This window comes from Triticum urartu, chromosome 1A (assembly GCF_056163025.1).
Source record: "Triticum urartu cultivar PI428250 chromosome 1A, HENAU_Tu73, whole genome shotgun sequence".
Taxonomy (NCBI): Eukaryota; Viridiplantae; Streptophyta; class Magnoliopsida; order Poales; family Poaceae; genus Triticum; species Triticum urartu.
In genome coordinates, this window is record NC_141873.1 from 251403947 (window position 1) to 251418004 (window position 14058).

Consider the following 14058-nt stretch of genomic DNA (forward strand, 5'->3'; position numbering starts at 1 on the left):
AAGAACTGCGCCACTAGCTCCGGGTCAAAGTCCATATGGAACGTGATGAAGTCTTCAATGCTAAACTGCTCCACCAAGTCTAGTGCCTCAGGAAAGTAGTTCCGGTCCTTCCTCAGATGATTCATATCAATCCACTGCATTGGAACATATAGGTTGTGCTTGGACTTGATCACATAAATGTATACGAGATTCTGCTGCATGGTCCAGAACAACTCACCCCCTCTGACATTCTCATGAGGATTCACATAGGGATTGATCCTCCTTCGAATGATGAACTCTGATTGAGGCAGCTCATCCATGCCCTGAACTGTCTCCTTGTACCTGTTGGCAGTCTTGTTGACATTGCATTGTGGGGCATTGGAGCCCTCCGGAGCTTCTTGATTGCAAATACGCTTAGAGCTTGTGTCGCGGCTTGGGTTCGAGCGACAACCATTGGAACCGGAGCCACCACCTATGGCACACAACACAAGAACACACAAGAGAAACGAGAAGGATCAATGCAAAGACCACAGCAAAAACACATGAAACACGTAGAAATAAGATTGGGTAGTTGCCACAAGGAAGGTTCGAAGTCAACGGTAGTACCGCACCTCTAAGCGGAACTAAAATTTACTGCTGCTCGAGCCGCGGTAGTACCGTGCCGAGATGGCACGGTAATGTTGCGCCTAGAGCGGAAGTAAAATTACTTCCGCGCCGCTCACGTAGTACCGCTCCAGAGGAGCGGTAGTACCGTACGATGCGGAAGCGGCCTGAGCAGTAGTACCGTACAGGAGGTGCGGTAGTACCACTCGGGGTCAGATCCGAGATGAACAGATCTAGGAACATCCGCAATAGTGGAGCGGTACTATGGTTGATCAAATATACCGAGTGCCAACATACCAAATAGCATTTCTATTGTACTACAACTCTCCTACATCCTACTCTTGCAAAGATTTGGCCTAAAATCTCAAGAACAACATGCATCTCCCCAAAACCTAGAGGCAAAACAATGAAGCAAAGAGAGAGAGATTTGGGGAGAAACCTTGTTCAATGGCAAGAGGACGGGGCGGGGATCGATACCACCAGTCGGAATGCGAGGAGAGCGGCCGGAGATGGAGATCCGGCGAGGTCCTTGATACGTCTCCGTTGTATCTATAATTTTTGATTGTTCCATGCCAATATTATACAACTTTCATATACTTTTGGCAACTTTTTATACTATTTTTGGGGACTAACATATTGATCCAGTGCCCAGCGTCAGTTCCTGTTTGTTGCATGTTTTTTGTTTCGCAGAAAATCCATATCAAACGGAGTCCAAACGGGATAAAAACCGACGGAGATTTTTTTGGAATATATGTGATTTTTGGGAAGAAGAATCAACCCACGACGATGCCCGAGGGGGCCACTAGGGAGGGGGGCGCAACCCAGGGGGGTGGGCGCGCCCCTGACCCTCGTGGCCACCCCGTAAGCCGGTTGGTGCCCTTCTTTCGCCGCAAGAAATCCAATATCCGGATACCGTGTTAAAATTTCATCCCAATCAGAGTTATGGACCTCTGGAAATATAAGAAACGGTGAAAGGCCAAGATCTAAAACACAGAAACAAAGAGAGACAGAGAGACTGATCCAATCTCGAAGGGGCTCTCGCCCCTCCCATGCCATGGAAGCCAAGGACCAGAGGGGAAACCCTTCTCCCATCTAGGGAGAAGCTCAAGGAAGAAGAAGAAGAAGGGGGGCCCTCTCCCCCTCTCTCCCGGTGGCGCCGGAATGCCGTCGGGGCCATCATCACCACCGCAATCTACACCAACACCTCCGTCATCTTCACCAACATCTTCATCACCTTCCCCCATCTATCTACAACGGTCCACCCTCCCGCAACCCCCTGTACCCTCTACTTGAACATGGTGCTTTATACTTCATATTATTATCCAATGATGTGTTGCCATCCTATGATGTCTGAATAGATTTTCGTTGTCCTATTGGTAATTGGTGAATTGCTATGATTGGTTTAATTTGCTTGTGGTTATGTTGCTGTCCTTTGGTGCCCATCATATGAGCGCGCGTGGATCACACCATAGGGTTAGTTGTATGTTGATAGGACTATGTATTGGAGGGAAAGAGTGACAGAAGCGTCAACCTAGCATAGAAATTGATGCATACGGGATTGAAGGGGGACCAATATATCTTAATGCTATGGTTGGGTTTTACCTTAATGAACGTTAGTAGCTGCGGATGCTTGCTAATAGTTCCAATCATAAGTGCATAGAATTCCAAGTCAGGGATGACATGCTAGCAGTGGCCTCTCCCACATAAAACTTGCTATCGGTCTAGTAATGTAGTCAATTGCTTAGGGACAATTTCGCAACTCCTACCACCACTTTTCCACACTCGCTATACTAACTTTATTGCTTCTTTACCTAAAACAGCCCCTAGTTTTTATTTACGTGCTCTTTATATTCTTGCAAACCTATCCCGTTACACCTACAAAGTACTTCTAGTTTTATACTTGTTCTAGGTAAAGCGAACGTTAAGCGTGCGTAGAGTTGTATCAGTGGTCGATAGAACTTGAGGGAATATTTGTTCTACCTTTAGCTCCTCGTTGGGTTCGAGACTCTTACTTATTGAAAGAGGCTACAATTGATCCCCTATACTTGTGGGTTATCAAGACCTTTTTCTGGCGCCGTTGCCGAGGAGTTATAGCGTGGGGTGAATATTCTCGTGTGTGCTTGTTTGCTTTATCACTAAGTAGTTTTTATTTTGTCCTCTTGTTTTCTACCTTTAGTTATGGGTAGGAAACGCAAAATACCAAAAAAATTAGTGGTACTTACTGAACTAATGGTTGAAGAAACTCTCAAAATCTATCACACTCCGGAAGCTTTTTACTTGGATCATCTTTGATCCCTATGTGCTCGTGCTGAAACCCCAACTAGCTTAGTTGAGGGCAAATCTTTAGATGAGCATGCTTGTTATATGTGACACCGCTTATCTCAAAAAGGGAAACTTTTACTGGATCAAATTTATCATTTGCAATGTTATGCTTGGAATTTATGTGAAATATATGATTTTACTTGTTGTTCTGAAGACCCTAAGAAATACCTTCCCTACCAATGTGAGTTTAGTGATAATGGAATCGTATCTTCATATGCTAAGTGTGTTTGTAATTAGTATGATGTTCAACAAATTGAAGAATTTTTTGCTTTTAAGACTGCTTATGAAATTTCTTATTTGATTGAAAAGTATGATGCTACTCTTTACAAATCTGAAATTTTTGCCATACTTAAATATTGTTATGATAATTAAGCTTCTAATGCCAATGTTAAACCATATATTGAGGACTCCTGCGCTGTCTTTTTGAGTCAATTGGTTGCACATGATAATTTTGATAGATATAATATGCATGTGCTTGCTGCTCCTACTTGCAATTATTATGAGAGAGGAACTACATCTCCGCATCTCCATGTTTCCAATAAGATAAAATTGCAAGAAACTGTTTATATTATGCATTGGCCTTTACTAGGTGTGCATGAATTGTTTTTTTATGACATGCCGATGCATAGGAAGAGAGTTAGACTTCGTTGTTGCATGATTTATGTTACTTTGTGCTCATAATTAATTCGCAAATCATTGTTAATTAAAATTGGCTTTGATATACCTCAGAATCCGGGTGGATCCATTACTTAAGCACTATATGCCTAGCTTAATGGCTTTAAAGAAAGCGCTGCCAGGGAGACAACCCGGAAGTTTTAGAGAGTGATTTATTTCTATCTTGTGCTTTTATAAAGTTTAAAAACAAGAATAATGAGCTAATATATGCCTTTAGGATGTTTACATTGCTTGTTGGTTTTGTGAGGTGCAAGACAGAAACTTTGGTTGTAGTGCGTGATTTTAATTTTTTTACTGGAACGTCAAACGGTTCCAAAACTTTTTGCACTGTCTTTCTATACAAATTTTTTATTTTTCCTAATTCTTTTAGAATTTTTGGAGTACCAGAGGTATGGTGAATGTTCAGATTACTATAGACTGTCCTGTTTAAGACAGATTCTGTTTTTGATGCATAGTTTGCTTGTTTTGATGAAACCATTGATTTCTACCAATGGACTAAGCCATGGAAAAGTTATATTACAGTAGCTACAATGCAAAAACAAAATATGAATTGGTTTGCAACAATACTTAGAGTAGTGATTTGCTTTATTATACTAACAGATCTTACCGAGCTTTCTGTTGAGTTTTGTGTGGATGAAGTGTTCGAAGATCGAGAAGGTCTCGATGTGAGGAGAAGGAGAGGCAGGAGCTCAAGCTTGGGGATGCCTAAGGCAACCCAAGTAAATATTCAAGGAGACTCAAGCATCTAAGCTTTAGGATGCCCCGGAAGGCATCCTATCTTTCTTCAACAAGTATCGATATGTTTTTAAATTCGTTTCGTTCATATGATATGTGCAAATCTTGGAACGTCTTTTGCATTTAGTTTTCGCTTTTCTTTGATGTACCATGCTGGTATGAGATAATCCATGGTTGATTTATAGAACTAGTGGACCCGTTGCGCCAAATGACGCAGAGGCACCCTAAATCCATGTGCGCGATGAAAATATTAGCCATGGTTTAATCCCCTTTAATATGGAATATGGTGGATTGTTGTCTACACCGAGATGTATACACACATTTTAATTTAATAGCACAAAACGCTTGCTACCATGTTCGTAGAGACTCATTCGAAATCAAGTTCACATTGAAAACACTTGCATTTTTTTTGTGACTGTTTGAGCAAAAAATACATAGGCTTTTGTTTAAAAATATATGTACCTTTAAAATCATGAGCGCTTTCAAAATATTTTCATTAGTTAGGAGCTTTAGGTCTCAGCAAAGACATGATTGGAGCTTTAGCCCTTTTGTATAAATATAATGAAGGAGCATCAAACATTGCATAGCAGTTGAACGTCTATGACATTTTTTTATAACGATCAAACATGCTTAAAACATCATTTCTATTGAATCCACATAACAAGTATTTATGGCAAGGGGCACCATCACATAGATTAAAGAAAAACGATGGATTAATTAATAGTTCAACACTAAAGCATCGACCACTTGCATGGTGGTAGGAGCAAGTGGCAATGTGCCAAGTCTCTAAGTTGCGGTACATATTCTAAATCCTTGCGGTGCTCCATGGTTAGCAATGCATCGTCATATGGACATCTTCGCTACAACCGATGCATGCACCTCAAACAACATGCCGGTGTTTTTACCTGATAAAATAGATAGTGTTACTAATTTATTTGCTAGGTGCAAATTGTATGAGCGACTTGTATGAAATAAATGCAATGTTTCATTAAGATCTCTACCCAACTATTTTTACCAAAAGAACCAAAAAAATGTTGTTTTCCCCTGTAATACCTGAACTTGTTACAATATAAACAAAATTAACCCTGTCGTAGAATAAAAGCATTATGACCTACTAAACCCAACCTGATAAAATGATCCATTTCAATACAGAACATTTGATGTGTCGTTAATTGCCAGTTGTTAAAAGAAAATCTGTAATAGAATCATGGTGCAAACATAGCTTGTATTGCCGTTTACAGAACGAAGGAAGCTCAAACAATATTTTAACATTAAATTATCTTCCATCCTAATGATAGCCTCATACAGTGCCACATCTCTAACCTTCAGCCTTTTTAAAAAAACCATACAAATATGTTAGATGGATGCAAATGCTTCTATTCTCCTTATTAATTCGTTGCAATGTAAAAGATATACATGCAATTCCAGCTAGAAATATACTAACAAATTGCCATAGAAATCATTATGGGAAATTAAGAACAGGTTCCACCTTTTTGTTGGCAGAAAATAAAGAAAGAAAGAACACACCAGAATTTTAAAAGGAGTAGCAGAGAGGTGGAGGACCATAATCCTTCTTCGGGCAGAGACAACAGCGAACAGCTGGGCGTCGGAGGGCTTGGCACCTGCTGAGGAACGTGTGACATTATTGGATTAACCTCTTGGTTGATGAGCATGCATGAAGAACATCAAATACAAAAAGTGATATAAGATATTAATAAATTTTAGGTTCATTTATGTTATTTGAAGCCAAAATGTCCTAGCCAAAGAGAGTTGTACCAGCAGAAAAAACATTCCAGGTTTTTTTTTTTTGAAGCCACAAGAACAAACAAACGGCAAACACACTACTGCTATTCATAGTCAGTATTGCTACAACAGAATGTACAGAAAAGGCAATCTACTCTTAAGGCTTGACACACAAAAAACTTGGAATAGTGACTATGAACAATCTGTTGTAGCAATCTACTCTGAAGCACAGAAAAGGCAATTTACTCTTGACACACAAAATTTAAATAGTTATTTTGGCATTGTATTCTTCATAGTATGCTTAGTTTATGCAAGAAAATGATCGTACTTCAGTTATACATTACACAAAGGTAGATCCAGAAGAATACTTGGCTGACCACATAAGAGTATAATTAAGTAGCAGCAGCATATACCATAACAGCTTTAATAACAGGATTGGTACCTAATCACATTATAGCCAACGACAGCTATCCGGCGGCATCAATAACCTGATTAGTACCTAAGAACAACAGAAATTTCTTTTACTAAGAGTCCATGCAGAGTATGACATCTAAACCTTCTAACATAAACATAATTACAAAAACCTTATAGAAATAAGGAATTGAACAACAAGAGAACAAATAAAAGGAGGCACGCACAGTAATGCAAACCATGCCAATTGTCAACCTAGTTTTTAAATCTCACAGAACATCAACTCAATTGTAGACTAAAAGATGGTTGCCATGCTAACATTATCTCTCTCTCATTCCTTGCTCGTTTAAAAGATTGCACAATCAACTACTTATTTCATACACCAGAATAAACTTCACATCACATGCATCTATTCTATTGGAAGAAGGATATAGTAGGGGCCTCCCCTGCTGTTATATGGAGCAAATTCTAATGGAAGATGACAAAACTGTTAAGAACTAAAACAAAGAAAAGTTTCGCTGAAGCATTTGTAGAATGGTGATACAGAATAATAGGAGTACGGCTAGGAATGGATATTAACATAAGCTCTATGATAATAGAGTCGGAAATTTAGGTCCAAATAAAGAAATAAGCCTTGTCACCTGATGCTTGCTCCACTATACCACCTCTTCTGGCTTAGTGGGGAAGGCGGGAAACTGAGAGGCATGGCTGAGTCCTAAAGTATCCTAACCTTTCAAAGACGTAGTAATAGAATACCCAAAATGTTCATTAGAAACCTCATAGCTGAGCCACAATTCACATATACATAGTTTAGCATGCGACCTAAAGTATCATAGTTAAGCCACAATTCGCAGAAATTTGAAGTCCAAAAACAGAAGAAATAAAATGTTGTAAGATTAATATCCACAGATACATAGTTGAGCTGCAACCTAAAGTATCCTTACCTGTCAGAGCTATGCGAATAGAATATTCAAAACCTTCATTAAACATATCATCATATTGGCCAGCCACGGCAACAGTGTACGATCATCAAAATATGTAGGTGCAGAGTGCAGACCTATTCATAGGTTAGCTGAAGCGGTATGAAAAATTCAAACATTAGCTGTTACGCTTACGATATTATTCATCGGCAAAGCAGTATGGGCTACCATCAGCGCGACATTACAGGGTGGCGTCTTCGGCCTCTGTGGTCACAAATTTTCTAAAAAGCAAGATGGATGAATAGCTACCTCATATATCAAGGTCCACTTCTTCCATTATGTACTCATATATCAAGGTCTAGAGTATATCTATCCAGGTCATGACAAATTTTGTAATTCACTCTTTTTTAAATGAACAGAGAAAATCTGCAGTGACCAAGATGTCCACTTCTTCCATTACGTACTCATATATCAAGGTCTAGAGTATATCTACCCAGGTCATGACAGATTCAAACTGAAAGCAAAGTAGATTTAGGACAGAGCTATATCGTGACCAAACATGTAAATAAGAGAATTCTGCAGTGCAAGAGTACTTTTAGGACCGGGTTACATTATGACCAAATTAGCTCATGAACTTATAATCGAAAAGGACATGTGTAGGGAAAAATACTGCCCAAACAAAGTACAGAGAAAAGGAACGCCCAAATAAATATGTTAACGAAGGCAAAGGAAGAAGACCACGTCATATTTGAATGAATATATATATAATCTATTGCAGACCTTGCCTAGTAGAAACACAGTGACAAGCAAGCACAAGATGCATCAGCTTACGTATTTTAAACCACTGCCATTGACATACACGACTGATTACCTTACAAAGGCATATAAGGGTGTGTTTGGTTGCGGAACGAAGTGGAATGGAATGTCATGGTTCCATTCCACTAGAATGGGTCGGTTCCGTCTCTGTGTTTGCTTGAGCACAGTAGATGGAATGGAATGGTTACATTTCGGTGTTTGGTTGGAGAGATTGAATCGAATGAATTTGATTCCACTCACAATAATTTATAACTCCACTCGCAAGTATAAATAGTTTTGAACGACATTTTAATTTCACAATGATTTATCACTGAAATATATAACCTGATATTTGATTGTTTATATATAAAAATGGTAGTCAAAGCAACTTTTCAGAAAATAAATAACAAATGTTCATGAAGCACAAAATCTAGATCACAAAGTATTAATGACAACAAAAATTATTACTACCAGTCTCAACACAGAGCACACAAAGCTAGCACTAATCAAGTTGAGTACTACTGATTTTTGGACGGAGAATGCCAAGCTAGAAAGAGTCAATCGAAGGAGCTTGCTCTTGCCGTCGCTGATGCTTCTCTTGCTGCTACCGCCCAGGTGTCTGGATGCCACCGGCCGGCTAGCTGCCGGGAAGGAAACGGGCCGAGCCGACCGCTGCTTATCTGCTCTACTTCCCAACAAATCGGCTGCATCTGACCTGCCATCGTTGCTGCCTACTGGGTGAGAGGAACGGGAGGAGGGAGCAATCAGCTGCTGCTTGACGAGAGAAAGACGGGGGAGGAGCCGTCGTTCCAGAGGGCGAGCCGAGGGAGAGGCCGGATCGAGAGGGAGCCGCCCCGTCCTTTCCTAGATCCTTGGTCGAGGGGCAGGAGACGCGGCGAAGCTGCATCTCCGGCGAGGGGAAGGAGACGCCGACAAGGCTGCATATCCAACCGCGGCGAGGGGGTGCCGTAGAGGAGGGGGAGGTGTATGGCCGCCGCCATGCCCATCGAGGGAGAGGGAGCGGGGCGCCGCGCGGGACGCCTTCCTCGTTGGTGAGTGGGGGACGACGCGAGAGAGACGCGTTCCGCGTGGTCCGGCCAATTTGGAGGAACCACCCGGTTCGGCATATAGAGGGAATATTCCTCTCCAGGGAATCAGTGCGTTCCGTTCCCTTTTTCAACTAAACACAGGAATCGCTCCCAGGTGCAGGTCCGACCGTTACATTCCACTTCATTCCCTGTACCAAACACACCCTAACCTGACATATAGGCATGGACACTGATACTATGAATTTTTTATGCCCCGTGCGGAACTGTCATGCCCCTAGTCTTGCTCATGTTAAGCACAACAGCAGCAAAGCGGACAAAATGTAGCCAACAGCAGCAAAGCAGACAAAACTGTAGCCACTCAACACTTGGAAAACAGAAAACAGTGAACATACGCAAACAAATCAAACTGACGCAAATGACCAGTCTGCAGTCAGCTGCTCAAATATGCTCTCCGCCACTAAGGGGAAATATGAGATATACTTTTCTTAACATGAAACATTAAGTTGTAGATGTAGATAAAAGATTTAGTCTGCTTGCACATCATTTCTTCAAGCATCACATACTCTCAATTAACCAACAACAATCATGAAGCACATACCTGCCCATGTCGTAGGCCAGTGCCTCCAGTTCTTGATGGATTCCTTCAACAGCACAATGTCTTACTTCTGTAGCAAAGCAAAATTCAGCAGCAAAGGTAAGAGTGGATAGCAGAAGAAACACTTTCAACCAATTCAAGAGAAACAGAGAATATGTATAGGAACTTCCCACTGAAGTAACAACGCAATGGCATTTCATATTTTACCATTGTCGAGGATGTCTTATAACCGGGATTCTGAGCCTGATCGGGTCTTCCCGCTAGAAGGAATATCCTTCGTTGACCGTGAGAGCTTGTGATGGGCTAAGTTGGGACACCCCTGCAGGGTTTTGAACTTTCGAAAGCCGTGCCCGCGGTTATGGGCAGATGGGAATTTGTTAATGTCCGGTTGTAGAAAACCTGAAGTTGATCTTAATTAAAATACATCAACCGCGTGTGTAACCGTGATGGTCTCTTCTCGGCGGAGTTCGTGAAGTGAACACGGTGTTGGAGTAATGCTTGACGTAGGTTGTTCTAGGATCACTTCTTGATCATTAGTTGTTCGACCGTGCTTTTGCCTTCTCTTCTCGCTCTCTTTTGCGAATATGTTTAGCCACCATATATGCTAGTCGCTTGCTGCAGCTCCACCTCATACCTTTTACCCTTCCTATAAGCTTAAATAGTCTTGATCGCGAGGGTGTGAGATTGCTGAGTCCTCGTGACTCACAGATACTTCCAAAACCAGTTTGCAGGTGTCGATGTTACCGAGCAGGTGACGCAACCAAGCTCAAGGAGGAGCTCGAGGAAGATCTTGTCCTTTGTGTTGTTTCGTTCTAGTTGATCAGTAGTGGAGCCCAGTCGGGACGACCGGGGATCTGTGTAGCATTTGGGGTAGTCTTCTTTTATTTTGGTTCCGTAGTCGGACCTTGATTGTATTTGGATGTTGTAATGCTTTATTCATGTATAGTGTGAAGTGGCGATTGTAAGCCAACTATGTATCTCTTTCCCTTATGTATTACATGGGTTGTGTGAAGATTACCTCACTTGCGACATTGCTTTCAATGCGGTTATGCCTCTAATTCGTGCTTCGACACGTGGGAGATATAGCCGCATCGAGGGCGTTACAGCTATATATATCCATGGGTCAAATTTTGGAAAACTTTCCGAACCTCCTCGACCCGCGCTTAGCCCGCTTTGCCTCCTGGGTCTCCGGAATGTCCTCCTCGTCGCCAGCCGCCTCCTGCCGCTGGTCTCCGCCGCCGTCAACGGGAATCATCCCCACCGTTGCCACCGTAGCGGGTTCATCGCCGAACTAGGGTATGAACTCGAACACTGTGCTATCCTTATCTGATTCCTAGCACATTGTGTTCGCCATGTATCTTGCCACAATTGAGATCATTCTATCCATCGAAAACACTCCGTAGTTTAGTTGTGAATTGAGAATTTAGGGTTAGGTTTCCGCCGAAACCATCTCGGACCCACCGAGTTGTGGAACTCGGTACCACCGATTCGGCCCAGGCAATTGCACATGTGATTCTCGGTCTGATTGAGAATTGCAAATCGGTGTGACCGAGTTCAGGACTTTGTGAAATCCTAGCAGTCTTGGTGCCACCGAACTGTGACTTGGTCTGACCGAGTTCACTAGTTTAGGTTCCAACAGCTGCTTCGGTATCACCGAGTTTACAAATCGATTGATCCAAAATGCTTTCTGTGGAAAACTAAAACTAAGTTTTTGACTCATTCTTTTGCAAAAAACCTCTGCATTTTGTGATGCTCGTCCACTCTACCTCATCTATAATCTATTCACAGGGTCAGCTATCAGAGATTGCAATATGTCTGATCAAAGTGACAGCCAGAACAAGTCAGAGGAGCAGGTTCACTTGAGTGAGGGCACTAGTCCCTCTAGCAGCTCAGATGATGGAAGCAGGAGCACCCCAAGCAACTTACCCAAAGCTGCCACCAGGGCCAGAAAGAAGAAAACGTCTGAATCTGAGGATGAAGACTATGTGGCAGTTGAGGATGAAGCCACTTCCAAGAAGAAAGTGGTTAAGAAGGAATATAGCACTGCTGCTGCCACTAAGCCCGGTATGAAAACCAAAGTGTCTGCAAAGAGAATTCCCATGTCTAAAGCCAGAGCCTCTACTCAAGTACCTTTGGAATCTGAACCCAAAGAAGCTGCTGCAGAAGGGAAGAAGAGGAAAGAGAGGGTCAAGAAGACCACTGCTAGAGTGCTTGGGAGATCCTCAATCATGAGAGATTCTGAAGAGGAAGAGGAAGAAGATGTTGCACCAGCACCCAAAGCTCAGAAGCTTATGGGTGATGCCATCAGGGCAGGGGCTGTTCCATCTAAGCCTAAGACTGCTCCTAAGGCTGCTGCTCCAGCTCCAAAGCCAAAACCAAAGAGGAGCACCAGGAACATCCCTGCTGAGGAGAAGAACAAGGCCCCAGTGCCTGAAACTGAAATGGAAGAAGAAGAAGAAGATGATGAGTCACATGTTTTGAGGAAGTTAAAGCCAAAAATTCCAGATCATAATGATGCTCATCCTGTAGCAGAAAACATGAAGATAAGGAAGGACTCAGGTCTAAGGCTATGGAGAGAGTCAGATCCATATGCCACCAGGAGAAGGACTGCTATGGAGTACAGGTTCCATACAAAGGAACAACAGGACTTCTATGAGACCATCCTGCTTGACAAGAAACCAATAGTGTGTGACATGAGATGGGTCAACTGGGACTACATTAAGGAGAATGATGAACATTATCCAGGTTTGTATGACAGTTTCAAGGCTTGTGGAGTTGATGAGTTTGTGGCTCAGAAGCTTAAAAAATGGAATGATGAGCTTATCATGCAGTTCTACTCCACAGCTCACTTCTACCCAGATGCAAGGGTTGTCTGGATGTCTGAAGGCACTAGGTACCAGTCCACGGTTGCTGAATGGGCGAAATTGATCAATGCTCCAGAAGAGAGTGAAGATGACTTGGATGTCTATGCCAAGAAGAAGAAGGATCACAACTCCATGGCACACATGTACAAGGAGATCCCAGATGCCGCTCTTGAGACACATAAGTTTGGATCTGTACATTACCTTCTGTCAGGATTGCCAACTATCAACTGGATCCTCAGGCACACTCTCTTGCCAAAGTCAGGTAATCACAAGATGATCAGAGGCCATGCAATTAACTTGCTTCACATCTTTGATGTCCCACAAAAGTTCAAGGTCATGAGTCTTATAGTTGAAACTATCAAGAGGACAACTGCTGACTAGAAGAGGAGTTGTGGGTATGCCCCACAGATTCAGGAGCTGATTAACTCCAAGATGGGCACTGGCACATATCTGCTGGACAAGGAGCACCTGCCCATCTACCCAGAATTTGAGGACAACACTGTAGTGATGGATGAAAATGAACCATCTTCTGTGCACGCACAAGCCAAGAAGGAGAAGGCAAAGGCTGAAAAGGCTGCAAGGATGCCAACTACTGAATAAGCATCTCAGTATCTTCTGAAGAGCAAGCAAGATCAGCTTGGCTACTTGATTTCCTCCACTCTGAGGATTGAGAAGGGACTGGTCACCCTGACTCAAAACTATGAGAGCCTGGAAAGGATCGTGGAGCAGAAGTTCTATGACTTGGATGTGAAGGTAACTGAGATCCAGTCTGTTGTGGAGCAACTTCAGGATGATATGCAGGAGAGGAAGGGCAACACAACCACTGATGCATTTGCCAGAGTGCCTAGAGCTCAGAGGTCAGCTGCAGTGCCTGTTCCAGACACCAGAGCCACTTCATCTGCACCAGCTACAGCTTCAGTGCCACCAGCTCCAGCACCTACTCCATCAGCTCCATCCACATCGACTGAAGCCTTCGTTCTTGGAGTTATCCGGACACCACCACCTGAAGACCAAGCCCGAGAGACGATTTAGTGCTATGCATTTTCTAGGAACTTTTTAGTAACTTGTTGCCAAAGGGGGAGAAAAATGTATAGATCATAGGCTTTGAGAGAGAGTGTTGCTTTTTATTCTCTCTTGCTTTGGTGGTTGAACTTTATTTGCTTTGCTTGTTTGAGATACTTTCTATCTGTTTGATACTTGGATGATCATGTGTGTTTGATCATATGCTACCTTAATGCTTGTTGGATGACATTATCCTTTTATCCCTATATGATCATTCACTTTGCTTGGTGATGAGTGCATGTATTTAATTATTATCGGTGTTCCTCTTCATCTGCCGCTGCACCTCCCTCTCCTCTTTCCTCTCC

At 42.5% G+C, this 14058-nt stretch overlaps 1 long non-coding RNA gene across 2 annotated transcripts; it reads right to left on the reverse strand.

Annotated features, from left to right (window-relative positions):
- Positions 1-4941: 4941 nt before the first annotated feature.
- Positions 4942-9339, reverse strand: LOC125506135 (uncharacterized). Of its 2 annotated transcripts, none has more exons than XR_007282593.2 (4): positions 7110-9339; positions 6500-6556; positions 5842-5936; positions 4942-5219 (listed from the first exon to the last, which is right to left on the reverse strand). It is a non-coding gene; the product is annotated as an uncharacterized LOC125506135 (long non-coding RNA). The 2 variants fall into 2 exon arrangements; XR_007282591.2 differs by having other exon boundaries at positions 5842-5939.
- Between the last annotated feature and the right edge of the window lie 4719 nt (positions 9340-14058).